The 16,542-nt window shown below is 40.7% G+C and overlaps 1 pseudogene; it reads right to left on the bottom strand.

Annotated features, from left to right (window-relative positions):
* Positions 1-1,604: 1,604 nt before the first annotated feature.
* LOC147141680 (uncharacterized) lies at positions 1,605-15,795 on the bottom strand (annotated as a pseudogene).
* Between the last annotated feature and the right edge of the window lie 747 nt (positions 15,796-16,542).

Genomic DNA, 16,542 nt, shown 5'->3' with positions numbered 1-16,542 from the left:
AAAGCTATTATATAGCTCCTTAAATTTCATGTTATAAGATAAATGTTACATTAAACAAGATGTTAGCATGAAACATTGAAGTTGTTTCTGAAAATGATTGTTCATTATAATTACTGTATTCCATACAAATCTCAAATGTTTAGTGCTTGTGACACGCACAATACAATTTTTGTATTAACATATTAAGATATCTAACAAAATATATTTATATTTTATGTTTGCTTTCAGGGCTAGTGACGGGTTACAGAACATCTTTGCTCATGCTATGTACTTTTTTTTTTTTTGCTCCATGGTCAGCCTTACCAAGGGCCCCAGGGTCTTGAGAAATGCCCGTATTCTACCTTAATATCAAATATTTTTTCTTCACTTCAGCAACTGCAGAAAAGCGATTTGTAATGTGTTATACAGGCAGAGGTATCTTTCATGTTTGTATCAAGACTCCAGTTGAAACATTGCGAAAAATGACAATTAGATTGAATTCTGATTTACTAAAGTACACACGATGGTGAAAATAAAATGAAAAGAAAATTGGCCGCTTGCACGTCATGAATTTGACAGTGATTTTGCATATTATCTGAGCTTGTGCTCGGAGTATAAATAACATTTCTTAAATTTGCCTTTTTCATTGTACACAGAAACAAATAGACTGGGTGGGAGGTAGTCATGAGGTAAATTAATGAAGAAATATTTTAAATGTATAGATACATACAAATTCATGACAATATATTTAGGTTGCCTTAATTACCTGAATTGATTACTGAGTGTGGCACGTGTAGTACTGTCATTTACCTTTATGTGTCGCTGCTCCACCAGTAACTAAGAATGCATGGAACGAGTGATTCTCATCCCTGAGACCCAATAAAACAACAACCCTCTCTTGCAGTACTTTATAGATAAAATTATTGACTTTATAAAACAAAGTAGTTAATGTGAAAATTCAACCATGAATACATAATTGTCAATATTAGACTAACATTAAAAGGGAAAATGAAAAATCATACTAAGGGATCAATGGTATGTGTAAATACCACAGATCCTTAATCCTTAAAGAAGATTTATGTTATTATAAAATGCTAAAGTGGCCAAAGCTTGATTTAATTCAGTTGTGATCAACATTTAGTTGTTAAGAGAAATGAAAGAACAGCCTCCAACAGATTATATGTGTCCAGCTGTTAAAAATATTGTATTGATAAATTAATATATTCTCTTAGAGTTACAGAAAAGAAACACAGTCAAATTACGAATACATTTTAAAAAAATGTGGATTATTTTGCAGAATTACGTTTTAATGCACGGAGAACTCTCCACTCTCAAAAGTGTAGGCCAAACAAGCTTTCCCGGGGGAAAGTGTGTAACTTGTCACAATTTAGCTTAATGGACCATATTGCTGTCCCTTGTAAGTTTTTTGTGTTGGCCAACAATTAAATGAGACAGGTCACTAGCTGAATATGTGTTGGTGTAGGGTGGCCAGTTTCAAAAGTACCTCAAAGAGAATGGATGGTGACTGTTTTGTATTGCACTGGATGACTTCTTCATTTGAAGTACCAATTACAAAAATAGGTATCTAATAACTTCATCGCATCCATCCTACTAAAAAAAAAATGTTATTGTTGGTTTTGTTGTGTTTTCGTGCTGGTCCATTCCGGTGGTAGACACCAGCACAACCAGCATATCGTCTCTGTCTTCAGCACCTGGTCGTGTCACCAACGGTAGCGACCCTCCCCCAGAGCTTTAGAGCAGCCGCTCAGGATGTGCTCCAGCGAGCCTTTCTTGGAGCACAACACCCAGGCCGGAGAGTCATTCAGGCCCCAGAGATGGAGATTGGCTGGGCTGGGTAGAATGTCATAGACAGCCTGGACCATGAACTTAATACGCTGGGGTTCTGCCTGCCTGATCTCAGACCAGGTCACCTTCCTCTCCAGTGCACCCTCCCATCTTGTCCATGCTCCCTGCTGCTGCACGCCCACCATCTTCCTGGTTCGTTCCTCCTCAACCTCTGCACGCACCTCCTTCAGGACTAGCTGGCGTTTGTTCCTTACCATGTGCCTTATCATAGCGAGCTTGGGGAAGGGTTCCTAGCCCAGCACGGCCTGTTGCCACTGCACCCACCTATGTCTTAGTCGAGACTCGGCTACCTCCAGGCTGTCCCGAGCCCTCCACTTCCTTCAAGTTCGCACCACGATGACTGCTGATGGCACTTTGGAGTCCTTGGAGTCCTGGTAGAGCAAAGCCTCTCTGGTGCGAGAGACCCTGAATTCCTCGTCCAGGCTGCTGAAAGGGAGCTGGGGCTTGTTGGTCTTCCCATACAGTGCTGCGCTGCATAGGCTGCGTGGAAAGCCCATCCATTGGCAGAGGTAGCTGCTGATTTTCCTCTCCAGAGTCTCGACTGTTGACAGAGGAACCTCATACAGCAACAGAGGCCACAGTACTCGGGGTAAGATGCCACGCTGGTAAATCCATGCCTTAAACCGTCCAGGTAAGACTTGTCTACAGCCGATAACCACGTGTTCAGCTCCTTGATGGTTGTTTGGATAGCTGCAGTATCCCTGAGACTACAGTCGAAGACCTTGCCCAAGCTCTTGACTGATTTCTCGGTGATGGATGGGATTGCTGTGCCATCCACAAAGAAGCGGAACTCGTCTGTCAGTCTTCCCTTCTTCAGAACCATCGCTCTGGATTTAGTTGGTTTGAAGCTCATCTTTGCCCAGGTGATGAGCTTTTCCAGGCCTTGGAGTATCAATCTTGTGCCGGGCACTGATGTAGTTGTGACCGTAAGATCATCCATAAAGGCTCTGATGGGGGGCTGACGAGTACCAGCCGTTCAGTTTCGGCAGGCTTAACTACCATGTTCTAAGGCAAAGAGGCTAACTGACATTGTACACCCAGTTATAATTTCCTTTTCAAGCCTGTGCCAATCTGATGTTATGCTCCCAGAAGTGACCCTGAGCCTGAAGTTCCCATAGTAATTCAGGATGAGGTTCTTCAACATCTTGGGTACATGGTATAGGTCCAGAGTAGTCTCCACAAGCTTGTGGGGTATGGGGCCATAGGCTTTGGCCAGGTCAAGCCAAAGCTTTTATTTGTGCTAGAACCTAACTTTTACTCACCATTTCCAATACACGTTTATTAAAATTAACCAGAAAATGGACAAATGTTGTCAGAATGCTACGAGAATAGATAACAAAGGTAGCAGATTGAGCTACACAGCATATTTGATTTGTTTTTTTGCTATCTTTTAAACCAGGGCTATAATTCATGATGTACCAATGCCTATATAATAACTGGCCATTCCTAAATATCTCTATATATTTTTTTATGCTTTAAAAGCTGAGTGAAAATACAAACGACATGTAATCCACTTAACGTTGTAGAAAAGTTAAGTGGATTACATCGTATTATTTAACAGACTCATAAATTATAAATCAACATAAAACATCACTATTACATTATGATAAAATGCATTTTAATTACCTTTGAATTCTGTTTACCTTCAACAAAATGGTCAGTACAGACGTTAGTGTATCATCGGTTGGAAATCTTTTTCATTTATCCTTGCAATCCATGTGTTTCTTCTCCTCTCATTAAATTCTGTTGTTCGGTCACAAACATGGTGTCTAATGACAAGTATTCCGAAAAAGCTGCTTTTCACGCCTGTTTTGGCCCTGTTGTTGCAACCGTGAATGGTGCATGTGTTTACCATTATGAAGCAGTTCGGGAAATGAAGGAATAAATCAATAAATTATTTAAAATAACTTACTACAAACAGCGATTTCCTCAACGTTGTTTACTTACTGGTTTGTTTGCCCCAAAGTATGGCCGCCGTGATCAATTGGCGACGTTTTATGACGTCATGTGAATTCTATCTATAGGCAACAGGGATGTCACAATATCCGCAATATCGGAATATCGCGATATTAAAATCGCCACGATATATCGTCATGTCACGATATATCGTCATGTCACGATATCAATAGCAGCAAATCTGTTGAAAACCCCAAGTTGTTTTCGATTTGTGCAGTCCCAACACCCTCTGGTGGTTAGTTTATTAGTGCAGTTTAATGTCTAATCGCCAGTAGGAGCCCATGACTGGCCAAGTCTATTACTTTGTGAATGCTGTTATCATGTACAAACAGAATATTGTGATGTTTTTTTTTTTAATGTATATATATATATATATATATATATATATATATATATATATATATATATATATATATATATATATATATATATATATATATATATATATATAAGCTCTTTTTTTTTGGTTTTACAATAATGTGAGCTTTTATACATTGTGAGCTTTTTATATATCGCCAACCTCCCCACAATATTGTGCTAATTATCGTATTGTGAAGTTCATATCATGATATTCTCGTCTCGTGACGTTTGGATATCGTGACATCCCTAATAGGCATAAGTATATCCGGCTGGAACGTCAATTATACATGTACAGCATGCACACAAGAGCGCACAAGTGATTATTGCAATACATCAATGACATTTGTACAATCAGGTCAATTTAAAATTGCACTTCATGGTTATTGGACTTCAGAATTTTCAACATGATATTATTTTAATTCTGGCATTGTGTCACACAAGTTTAAAGATCAACATTTTTGTGGACTCATGGCACATACAGTTCCAATAAATCTGAAAAAAATCAGTCATTGTACCCATTTACAGGCCCATTCAAAGCAAGATGAAACATTTTTCACTCACAGCAGTATGTGTTGTGCAACTAGAAAGACTATCTCTGAATAGGTGAATTGAATTTTACAGCCACAAAACCTCCTCCCCAAGAGGCTTTTGGGGGGGAAGCCTGGCTTTGTGAGTGTGAAGCTTTTCTAAAGCTCCAGACTTTTCATTGCTACTTTTTTTCACCACACTCCCCATCGCCCGATGTGGGTAAATGAATGTACGAGAAACTCAGATCGATATGTTCATTTTAGAGTTGTGTCTTTGGGACCTACTGTATGTGTGTACAAAGAGAAAATACCTGCTGTTATTCTATAACATTAAACACACCCTAACTTTCGTAACCTTTTCTCACATTTTGCATCTACAATTACGCACAGATAAGAATCGTGTTTGTTCTCTTTGTGCAAAGGACTATTCAATATGTCTTCCCTAATAATAGAGGACATTTTTGTGTTGACACTACAGTCACTGCCCACTAAATACCCCACTGAACACAAACACACTCTAAAAGTGCTATTGTAATTGTTGTATTCAAATTTAGTAAAGTATTGCCTGCCTTTGCTGCGTAATCATGATTGTGTACATGTGTGTTTGTGGAACGTAAAACACGAACAGACAGACAGAATTAAATATCCAGAGTTATGTCGCCATCTGTGCAGGCTGTAACATACCCACACACCATTTAGTTTTCCTTCCAGAGTGATTGTTTCTGTCACTTCACTGTCTTCAGCAATGGTAGGAAATATAAACCTTAATGGAATACAAAGATTTTTTTTCACTGAGTCAAAGATACATTTATTTATTGAGGTTTGTCAGACCATGCGATAATAATGAAATAATCTAATTAAAATACCATTTTCAATCAAAATAACAAAAACTATGAACTAAATTATGTCATTTTCTAACATGCCCAACAAACTCCCATTTTGACTTATCATAATATCTCATTAGCTGAGCATTATCAATACATTAGTGCCGTAATTCTCAATACTCAAGGGCACATGATGAGTTATTGAGACGTTGACATTTTTTGTTGGGGTGTACCCACCATTGTTGTTAACTTTTGTTTCATTGAATTGTTGAGCTGATGAAATCACTAGTGCATCCTTCCAGTACTTAAATGTCCTACTTTCAAGATATGATATCACTGTAGTGTGTGACCTTTTTACATTTTTCATAAATTTCACCTGAAAGCCAAATGTCCCAAACTTTTTGTGAGTAGTACATATACATACTGTATATTATATGGTCACCATCCAAATTGGTTAAGTGGTCCATTGGTTGCACAAACCCAGCAAAACATCAGAAGTGTTGAATATGTAGCAGGATTCTGTTGACAATGTTTCGTGACTATCAAAAACCAGAGAAATCTCAGAGATTGGAATCTGGCATGCTGAATCCATAATAGACACTTGAAGCCATTACTTCAGTTTGTAGGTGTTTATTTGACCCTTTCAATCATTTGATTTATACTTTCAAATGTACAGTACAATAATGAATGTAGACTTGCAATGTTGGACAATATGATGATAAAAGCCTAGTGGTCAACAGAAATATCAGCACACTTCCTTCTCTCTCCCTGTACCAAGGAAACAAACATTTCCTGGTAGACACAGGGGGAGTTCATTAGACAATCACTCCATCCCAGTGACACAAAAACACTCAGCTCCGTCCACACACACACACATGCTAAACTGACAGCCTATATATATATATATATATGTATATATATATATATATATATATATATATATATATATATTAGGGCTGTCAATTTAGCGCGTTATTTTCTGCATTAATCCAACCCCCTTTCGACGCCGTCAATTTTTTTGATCGCGTGATTAAGGTTTCCATAGCAACCAGCGGCTGCATTGATAAAGGCTGCTGGTCACCATGATCTATACATGTATCTTGAAAAAGAAAAGCTTTAGAGTAGAGGAGGCGTTACATCTGCTTCAAAATATTGACGATGAGGATGAATTGCTCGGCAGACACATGCACGGCTGTCACTTGCTTAGGGTTGGGCACCGAAACCCCGGATTCGAGTGGAATCAGTTCCATCATTCCGGTTCACCAGGAACCGTTCATATTTTCGTATGTCGGTGCTAAGTTTCGATTCCTAGTTAGCCGTGCGGAAGAGCTACGAACAAAGTACCACCGATTAAAAAATAAATGTGTGTGCGCATCCGCGCAGCCTCGGGCTCCTGCCGCCGAAGCTGCGTAGCAATATCACGTTAGCTCGCCCCCACTGGCGCTCAGCTCCTCGGCTCGCTTCGTCCTGGCCAGCAAGCGTGGGCAGCGGCGGCGGCGACTCTGGGCGGGGCAATTCCCACAGATCTCCACAGCTGCGCGGCCGCTGGGACACCGCGGTGGCAGCAGTCACCCTTCACGGGGCCTGTCATCCTGCCCGGGCCGGCCCGGCCGGCTCATTCGGCCGACGCCTAGCCATAGAATGACGCGATGTGGCTCATGACCCAAAGTGAGAATCGTCTAAGTACGTCTAATTGCAACGTTGAACCAACAAATTCAACACACAAATGTACAGATCCAGCTAATATTTAGCTTAGATCATACGTAGCTGCAGCATATACATAAACACTGTACATAGAGATACATCCTATGTTGCATAGACTGCTTAGATTGTGTGTATGGGTCCAAATCCCGATCCTCACGTGACAACTGTCTACTACAGAAAGAATGTTCATTTTAATTTAAAAATTTTAATTTTCATCTCATGAGAATTTATTGTTATGATAAAAAAGATACATTATATATGAAGGGTATGTTGAATGTATATATCCATCTTGTGTCTTTTGTCTTTCCATTCCAAAAACAATTTACAGAAAAATATGGCATATTTTGGAGATAGTTCGAATTGCAATTAATTACGATTAATTATTTTTTAAGATGTGATATATAAGTTTGTATATGAATAAAATGCTTTTGACATTCACACAAGAAATCTTTGATTTCAAATGTGGGTGCAAATGTTTATGATGCACTTGGTCACTCTTGTGAGGGTTGGCAGATTAAAATGAAGTCTGGGACACTCAATTTGTGCCTCCGGTGCCCATAATTGAGCATCCAGCCATGGTTGCCTGGGTTACTGTATCCCATCGGATGGCCAGCTCTGTTTTGATATGCTAATGAGAAGATATCAAAGCCACATGATGGTGCAGCTCCTAATAAAGCATTTACAGTATGTGTGTGTATTTTGTTAACTGTCTGACACCATGGTTCGGTGTGAGGACAGCGCTTTAAAGGTCACAATAATAACGAATTTGTGAAGTGAAGCAAGTGATATTAAACATATTACCCATAATGTATGGAGATGCTGATGTTCTTCATCTATTTCTGTGCTGTGCTTTGGCCCCCGCCCCCGCTCCAGCTCTCCTCTCACCTCTCCCACAGACTTTCAGTTTAACACTCTCCTATTACATTATTTACATCTCCTTCTCCCCCTCATTTTGGTGCAGTTTATCAGTTTAATCAGCCTGTGTTGGGTGAGGAGTAGGAGGAAGGGAGGGGAGTCGTGATCTGCATCGCGCTTATAGCCTCCTAGTGATGCATCTTTTTTAGACTCCAAACATCAGCCCGTGAGATGAGATATGCATTCCGTGCCAATTAGTAGGAAAGCCACTTGGGGAAAATGGCATCCAATCGCTACATCACTGTCTTAAAACAACCACACGGCACACGAATGCATAGAAAGAGCCATTATCTTTATTAAAATATGCACAGCAGTGGAAAACGTACATAGAATATCATCAGGTAATATAAGGTGCAACAGCAGAGCTTGTGGTTTCATTTATCCTAGGACAATTTTCAAAGGGAAGAATGGAGTAGGCATCCTTTAATTCAAAACTGGGACAGATATTCTTTCATTATCATTTCATCATGGCTTTCTGGCAATATGGCTTTCTCACTCATTTGGTCCTGACATTATTTATTCATAGATGCATTTTAAGAGGCACACAAGATACAGCATAGAAAACCAATACCGAAAGGAAAAAAAAAAAATGTCAGCGATGCAGTGAGTGTGGTTGGGGGTTTGGGGATAGAATTTATTGTTGGGGAAAATGTGGTGAAAGAATGCAAAGAAACCAAATTGAGATTTCAGCGGAGGCACTTAGTCCTTCATTTCTTCTCTGAGCTCTCTAATGGATTTGTCTAATGTTGCCTCTACATGAGCATCCGTTTTTGCTTGCCTGGATGAATATCCACTTTTTGCATGCATGTGTGTGTGCGTGTGTGTGGTCTGGCAGCACATCCATGCTTTAAGGCAAGTGTCCCTTTAATGAGGCTTTGCAGTAAAAGGGGCTCCCTATGACTCTTGACGTGCATTGCATTTTAAACACACTCCTTGGCTTCACACACACACACACACACACATGCACACCCACACGCACTCCCACACACACGCACACTCACAATCTGACACACTGATTGGTGTTTTTGTTTTTTTTTTAAACAGAGTAAGAGCTTGACAATGACAGTCAACTGATTGGCGGATGTCACGAACAGAGTAAACACTTGAGAATGCCAGTCAATCTTTCTGATGTTTTTATTTGTATTTCTCACTGTGACATTCTCTGGCCTCATGTTTATGTATCACACTATGCCACTGTGTTTTTCAGAGTCTGTCAAACACCTCTTCGATGCATCTCAATTCACATTCATTGAGCTGCAAAGACTACAATATTGTGATAATATGGAAACTATGTCGAAAATGAGGTGAGTAATACATGGAATATTTTATTGAAATGTGGTTTCTTAATTTGTTCATTGTAGGCTGTCTATTGTAGACTGCTTTTGTTTTTTTGTTTTTGTTTGCATGTTTAGACAATCGCTTCCCGTAGGTCCTTTTCATGTTCAGAACCAGCGCTGACTGAATGCATTTCAGTGTTGCACTACATATCCAATACAAGTTGACACAAATTCAAAGTTTCTGGGACTAACTCAAGTATTGTTCTGCTTTTGTGTTCAAATGATGGGTTTGCTAGCTTGTTTTAGAAGAGAATGTAGCGCTCAGAAGACGTGGCCTCGATGAACCCGTCTTATTGAACGCTATCGGCTTTTTAATGCAAAGTATTGTTCTTGTGCCCAACAAAATCAAATGGTGTTTAAAGCATGTGCGCGCATGCTACATCAATGAACGATTGGAGAAGTGGTCTCTGAGGAATGAGGAGACATTCTGCTTTACAGGGGGCTAACCCCACCTGAGAAATCAAAGACTCATTTAGACCACAGCCACTGCTCAATACCTGCTCTGGTATCGACTGCATTCACTGGCTGTCTCTGTGTGAATGGGTGTGCGTGTGCGTGGGAGGCCCATGGGGTTGGGAGTTGGATTAGTTGCATTGTCTTGGGATAGGAAGGAGGGAGGTATGCAGGCGGTAAAAGGCAATATACATCATTGATGATGGTGGGCTGACATTAAATGCGTGAAACAAAGATCTGTTGAGATCACAGGTGTCAAACTCATAGCCAAGAGGTCGGACCTGGCCCGCCACATTATTTTATGTCCGCCAAAGAAAATTATGTGCATTGACTTCATGCGCCTTGCTAAAATACCACTAATTGCAGATTGTCTTCATTTTTAAAAACACTGAGAAAATGCAAGATTTTTTTGCTACCACTACCCCTGAAAAGAAATATTATAATATTCGAACTAAAAGTTTTTATTGCCATTTGATTTCAAAACTAGTTATTCATTGTTTTGTCGTTTAAATGTAATATGGGGTTTTATACATTCATTCAGTACTAACAGCCCTCAGAAGAAAACTATGACAAAAATGAGTTTGAAATCCCTTTCTTAGGCAATTACAAAAGTTTCTTTCCAGCTTTGTACGACTTAATATACAACAATTTTAATTTTGGGAGATTGCAGATAATAATAATAAGATTCAGCGCATGAGAACTTGAGCACATTGAATTTAATAGTTATACTGTAGAAGCTATTTCTCAGTACATTGAAAATTATGTCCCTCACTGCGCCTCTTGTTTCACCTTCAGTAATCGAGAAATTGAAGATTCCAACCAGAATGAATATACTGTAATTTAATCTAACATTTGATTGCAAAAGTGTCTGCTGCTTGCTCTGATTCTGGAGTTAAAATGAACAACTGGTGCCAAAATTTCCCTCCACAATCTCTGGGAACCTAAATCTCAACAGTTTCTCTGTGCCTTTCGAAGCAATCCTCATGGTAATATACCAGGTGTAACGTTTACAGCACTTTATAACTCCATTTCATTTCAAGGACGCTCAAGCATCCAACCCATCTCTTGAAAGTGGCAGGATTGCGTTTACATCACAAAGAGTTTTTGGAGGCTGGCAGGCAAACACAAATCACGGTAAGATTAGTTGCAAAAGAGTGAGTGCTGGTAATGAGCATGAAACACACCCAAGGTTGGCACATCTTGCAAGAATCTGCTGTAATCTGTAGGCTACCCCCACCTTGTTTTCATCCCGAGAAGGGAGACGTTATTTAACAGTGGCAGTTTTATTTTCCATGTCACACCGCTAAGGTCTGCACCGCAGCCCTTGATATAAGATGCCTGATGTGGCCAATCAGCATGTGCTCGTGTTTGTGGCTGGATCTCTGATCTCTCTTTAAAATGGTTAGCACTGTCCGATTAGTGGTGCTTGCTTGCTGGTGTTTGATGTCTGCTCACAGGCGCAAATTGGAGCTCAGATAAAGTTGACATGGACAGGCCTTTCCCCACTGGGATTGTGATCCCTCCTCACCGGACCGCTCATATTTCTGTTCCTCTATGATAAAGATTGCTTTTGCTTGACCATTTCAGAACTCTTATCATGAAAGGTTGGCGTGACTTTTTATAAAAATCAAGGCACTGTGCTTTGGTACAAACTGATGCTCTTTTGTATTACAGTGGAACTTCTAAAGTCAAATTCAGAGGCGGTAAAATGTAAAATTCTGACAAAGTTGTCACGGAAAATATGAGTTAATGTGCTTCAGAACATTCAAGAAAAATACACGCTGGATGTTGTATGTATGGCATTACAGTCAAAGCATTCAAATTTGGGATCCATTTTAATACTGTTTGTCAATTAATGAATTTGTTTAACAGTACCATTGAATCTTACCCTTGGATGACTGACAAATTTTGTTTGCTATTTAAAGAGGCAATAATCATGAATAATTAATAATGGTTTCACAGTGGCGAGAGTAAGAAACCTGAACAAATTATGTATGCAGAATTTTCAAAATCAGAGTAAAATGTAGTACAGTACTGTATAGTCTAATAAACGTACACACAGTAGAGCGTAGACCTTGAAGGTATTTTTTTATGCTGTATGTTTGTTGATCTACGTATGATTTATCTAGAGCAGGGGTCACCAACTCCGGTCCTCGAGGGCACCTCGGTTTTCCATCTCAGAATCATTATCAGGCTTCTCAAGAGCTTGCTGATGAGCTGATAATTTAACAGGTGCGCTACAGCAAGGAGATATGGAAAACCTGCAGGACAGGTGCCCTCGAGGACCGGAGTTGGTGACCCCTGATCTACAGTATAATATAGTGGTGCTAGCAAATTATTTTTAAGTTGAGGCATGATTCCCTATAAATAAAGGGAAAAAAATGCTCTTGTAGGTGTTCAGGGCAAAATCACAACATAATCCATATTAAATATAAAACTCTCTATTGTTCAATTCATTTTAATCTTTCCAGTGGTGGCTCTTCCCAGAGCTGGGCGTTCCGTCTATCTGACGGACCGGTCTGTTTATCCGTCACTGACGGACTCCAGTTTTGCTGACGGTTGACGAACGATAGATTTTTTTTTTTAAGTAGATGGATGAAGCATAGACGGAAACCCCTTTATTTAATCCGCCATCCGTCTGCAGTCCGTTCATTAGTCTTTTTTTCACGGCGAGGCTTCGATGACTGCATCGAGCGAGCAAGGGGAGGGGAGGGAAGGGGGATGCGAGTGAAAGTTTAGTCAGACTCGCCGACGGACGCTCGTTTAAAAATAGAGGCGGACTGGCCGATAGACGGGCACTATTTTTTCCGCCCGGAAAAAAGGCGAATGATGGACGACGGAAGGGGTAACCATGCTGCAGACGGATGACGAATAACGTACGCTCGATTTTTAGTAAAATGCCCAGCTCTGGCTCTTCCCTTGTGACGCTATCTGCAGTCGATCAGCGGCCAGAGAGACCATCACCTTCGTTAGAAAAACAGCACCGATATGAGTTAGTGCAGTGGAACAATCACATGCTGACACACATGAGGGCACATAGAAAACAATGCTCAGCTGTATCGTGTAGCATTAATTAGAGCTGGGCGATATGGCTATTTATAGTGTATATCGCAAGGACGATAGACAAAAGTCTATTGTGCCATTTATTTTTCTATTGTTCCCGATCGCCATTTATCAATTTTTCAAGCAAAGTTTTCCACAATGTATAGTGAATTGTGGAGATGGTGAGCCGCAAGAACAAGAGTTGCAGTTTGCTTCACGGGGGAAAAAAATGGCAAAAAATAGCAAATGGCAAATAGCATACTACGGCAATTAGCTTCTCTCATGAGAAACAATCCATAAACCACCACACAATACAAACCGAAATTGCATTTATGAAAAACAAACAGTTAATGAAAATTAATAATGAGGTGAGAGAGCACACATAATGACTACTACTACTACATTGTGAAAGAATTACCGACTAACATCAACAATAAACACATAATTAATAACCATTTGAAAAAAAGGCCACCTCAAGGCATGCTGGGAATTCCAGCGTCAACTCCCTCTGGCGTTACGGAAATATATTTTGGCATTATAAAAATAATTTTGGCAAAATATGTAACATCACATCAACATTTACTGCTTCTGGTTTCATTTGCAACATCATCTTTGTGATGTATATCTAACAGCAGCTCCCCTGACTTTGAGACATAATGCTGCTTTTTATTTAACGCACACGCAGGTTTGAAGATTGAGGAGAAAGAGGCGGAAATTGCATATTTGTCACAACCATCGTGCCTGCAGTCACAACAGACAGAGACAGTGTCCCATTCAACCCAAGAGGCCAAAAAGAGAGGGTACATCTTTGGTTTGGTTACATTGTTGGTTGAAGCGGTCCGACGGGGGACCGAAAACGGTCAAATGCTAGAAGGTTCCTTCACACTATGCCAGTGCAACAAACCTCTTCTATCATCAAGAGGAGAAGCACGAAAAACGAGTACACGGCGATCCTACGGATGCGAGTGAACAAAACTATCACTGACCCAGCCGGAGCAAAATGTAAAAAGAAAAACTAAAGCCGCCTATAGTCTGTGTTACCACGGATAATCTCGGCTTTGGAACTGAATGAGTGGCCACAGCTACAGTGCTGGAGACATTTTGTCACCCTCTCCAGCAAGCCATTGGTAAGCGGAGCAAAATAGTCCAGTATGACTTTGCAATGGGGAATATTATATTCAAAGCAACAACAACAACAACAATAACAGTAGTGAATTGGAAATTACTTTTGTTCTCCTGTGTTATGTTTGTTCAGGCTTAGGCTACATACACCGCATATTGGGCTCAAGTGGAGCTCCCATGATGCTTGTTTTTATTTTGATACCTCAGCAATGTTTGCACAGGAATGTTGTGTACTGTTGATCTACTGCTCTGGCTGCACTACAAGGCTACAGGTATCAGAAACTTGAAACTGTCCACTTTGAAAAATCATTTTTATTGTGTTTTGCTTGCATTTAATAAGTTTATATTGCAGCACTAATGGATGAATTTCTCTCTAAAGTTAGCAGTCATTGTATGTTTTATAACAGGGGTGCCGACACCTTTTCAGCCTGAGAGCTACTTATGACACGACCAAGTCAAAATGATCTACCACCGACTAAAAATGCAAAACACATTATTTATAAATATATTGAGAATTATTTTTATATGTACCGTATATGCTGGTGTACCTTGCATGTCTGCATCAACCTATATAGCACAATACAAGAAAAACAAAAAAAAAGTGTAATTACCTTTCTGATCTGCACTGAATGGAATCAGCCAGGGCCGCACAGTCCGGACAGTAGCTGCTGATAGCAGATTTGCAGCAACAACAATCCACCCATTCGCGCCATTCGGCCAATATAAAGCAAGTCAACTATTTTGCACACTATGCTAATGCTAACAATATTGTTGTTTTGGTAAAGTTCAAGAACTATAAAAAAAAAAAAAAAACAGCCACTGAGTGAACAAGACGCTGTGTGGCTGTGTGTGACGTAGTATGCCCGATACCGATTGGCTGCCGCGAGGCGAAATGCGCGTCCCACCGCTCCAAACGCACCATTCGCGCCGCCCCGCGCGCTACCGCGCCCGCCCGCGCGAACTACTTTGACTCCAATTGAAACGCGCCGCCAAAAACGCTCCCAATGCAGTTGGTGTGAACGTAGCAATACAGTAGTGAGGACGGATGATAGGCTGGCGATCTACCCACGATGCCTTTGCGATCGACCGTTCGATCGCGATCGACGTAATGGGCACCCCTGTTTTATTATTTTCATCAAATAACCCTAACCCTGAAAACCAACTATCATGGTATCTTGTTATCGTGACATAAAATGGCCCATATCATGATACATTTTTCCCCCCATATCGCTCATTATTAACGATGAGTTGAAGATTCCTCTCCCATAAAAATAGTGCTCACATTTTCACAGCCCCAAATTATTGCACACATTGATTTTAAAGTTACACACGCGCTATCATTAGAGCTCTCGTCGAAACTGGTATTAGCACTTCAAATCCACTCATTACAGCAAAAACCCAGGGACGGAATCGCATATATTCTAATAAGATGTAACTTAGCTGAGGTTCGGTCTCACTTTCTCTCCAATTATATATTCTCTCTTCTGCTCTTTTTCTTCCCTGCTGCTGGTCCTTTGTCTTTACATTCTTTTTTCCCCCCAATAATACCTCATCCTCTTCCTGCGGTGTACGTGTTTGTGTATGTGTGTGTGAAAGAAAAGAAAGTGATGAAGTTTCAAAGGAGAGGGGAGAGAGAATGAGGGTGAAGCGAGTGATGAATCTCCCCACCGTCTGCAACGCTCGCCTCTTCCTCTGGTTCGTCTCCTCCATTCTCGACCCAAATCTAATGCGACAGGACTCATTTTCACTGTAACCTCCCTCTCACACGTACACACCTCCTCCAACCAGCCCTCCTCCCATCCCACTACTGCAGAAGTCGTGCACCACCCTTCTATTTTTATCTTTTTGTCCTTGAATTATAATCCCTGAGCATTGCTGTGATCCATAAAGGAGGAGGAGAAAATATCCCCCGTGCGCACACATACGTGTGCGAGCGGCGCATCGTTCCCAATTTCAAGTCATTCGCCAGTACTGAAGCGAACGTTTCTCTCATTAATGAGGTGAAATGGAGTGAGCGTTAAATGAATGTACTGCTGACAGATCATTGCTACCCCACTCCCTAACCCTATCATCACCCCCACCGCACACAACCCCCAATGTTAGAAAGTTATCCGCTGTAGCCAATTAGCATGACTGCTCCCTCCGTCTAGAGTTCGGCCCCCTCTTCCGTATTCATTCCTCCCTCTCATCTTTTCTGTCTTCCTCTCTTTCGTTTTCCAACCGATACCCTCACTCGCTCTCTTCCTCATTAGAGCAGTTGGAACATTGTGAATCATAATAGGTGTTCTACGCTGTGAAATGGCTTCGGCATTGTTGAATTGCAAAGCTCGTAGAGAGAGTAATAGTAAACAATCTGCAATTTGATGCAAAATCGCACATTAGCACAACCACGGCTGTCCATATTTTAAGAGGCTGAAAGACAGTCTGAAAGAGCAGAGGCCGGGCGGAGACGGCAGC

This window comes from Filicampus tigris, chromosome 9 (assembly GCF_054856515.1).
Source record: "Filicampus tigris isolate MCC_2025a chromosome 9, RoL_Ftig_1.0, whole genome shotgun sequence".
In the NCBI taxonomy this organism is placed as follows: domain Eukaryota; kingdom Metazoa; phylum Chordata; class Actinopteri; order Syngnathiformes; family Syngnathidae; genus Filicampus; species Filicampus tigris.
Note: the sequence above shows the minus strand (reverse complement) of the source record. Positions and strands in the feature narration are given on the sequence as shown.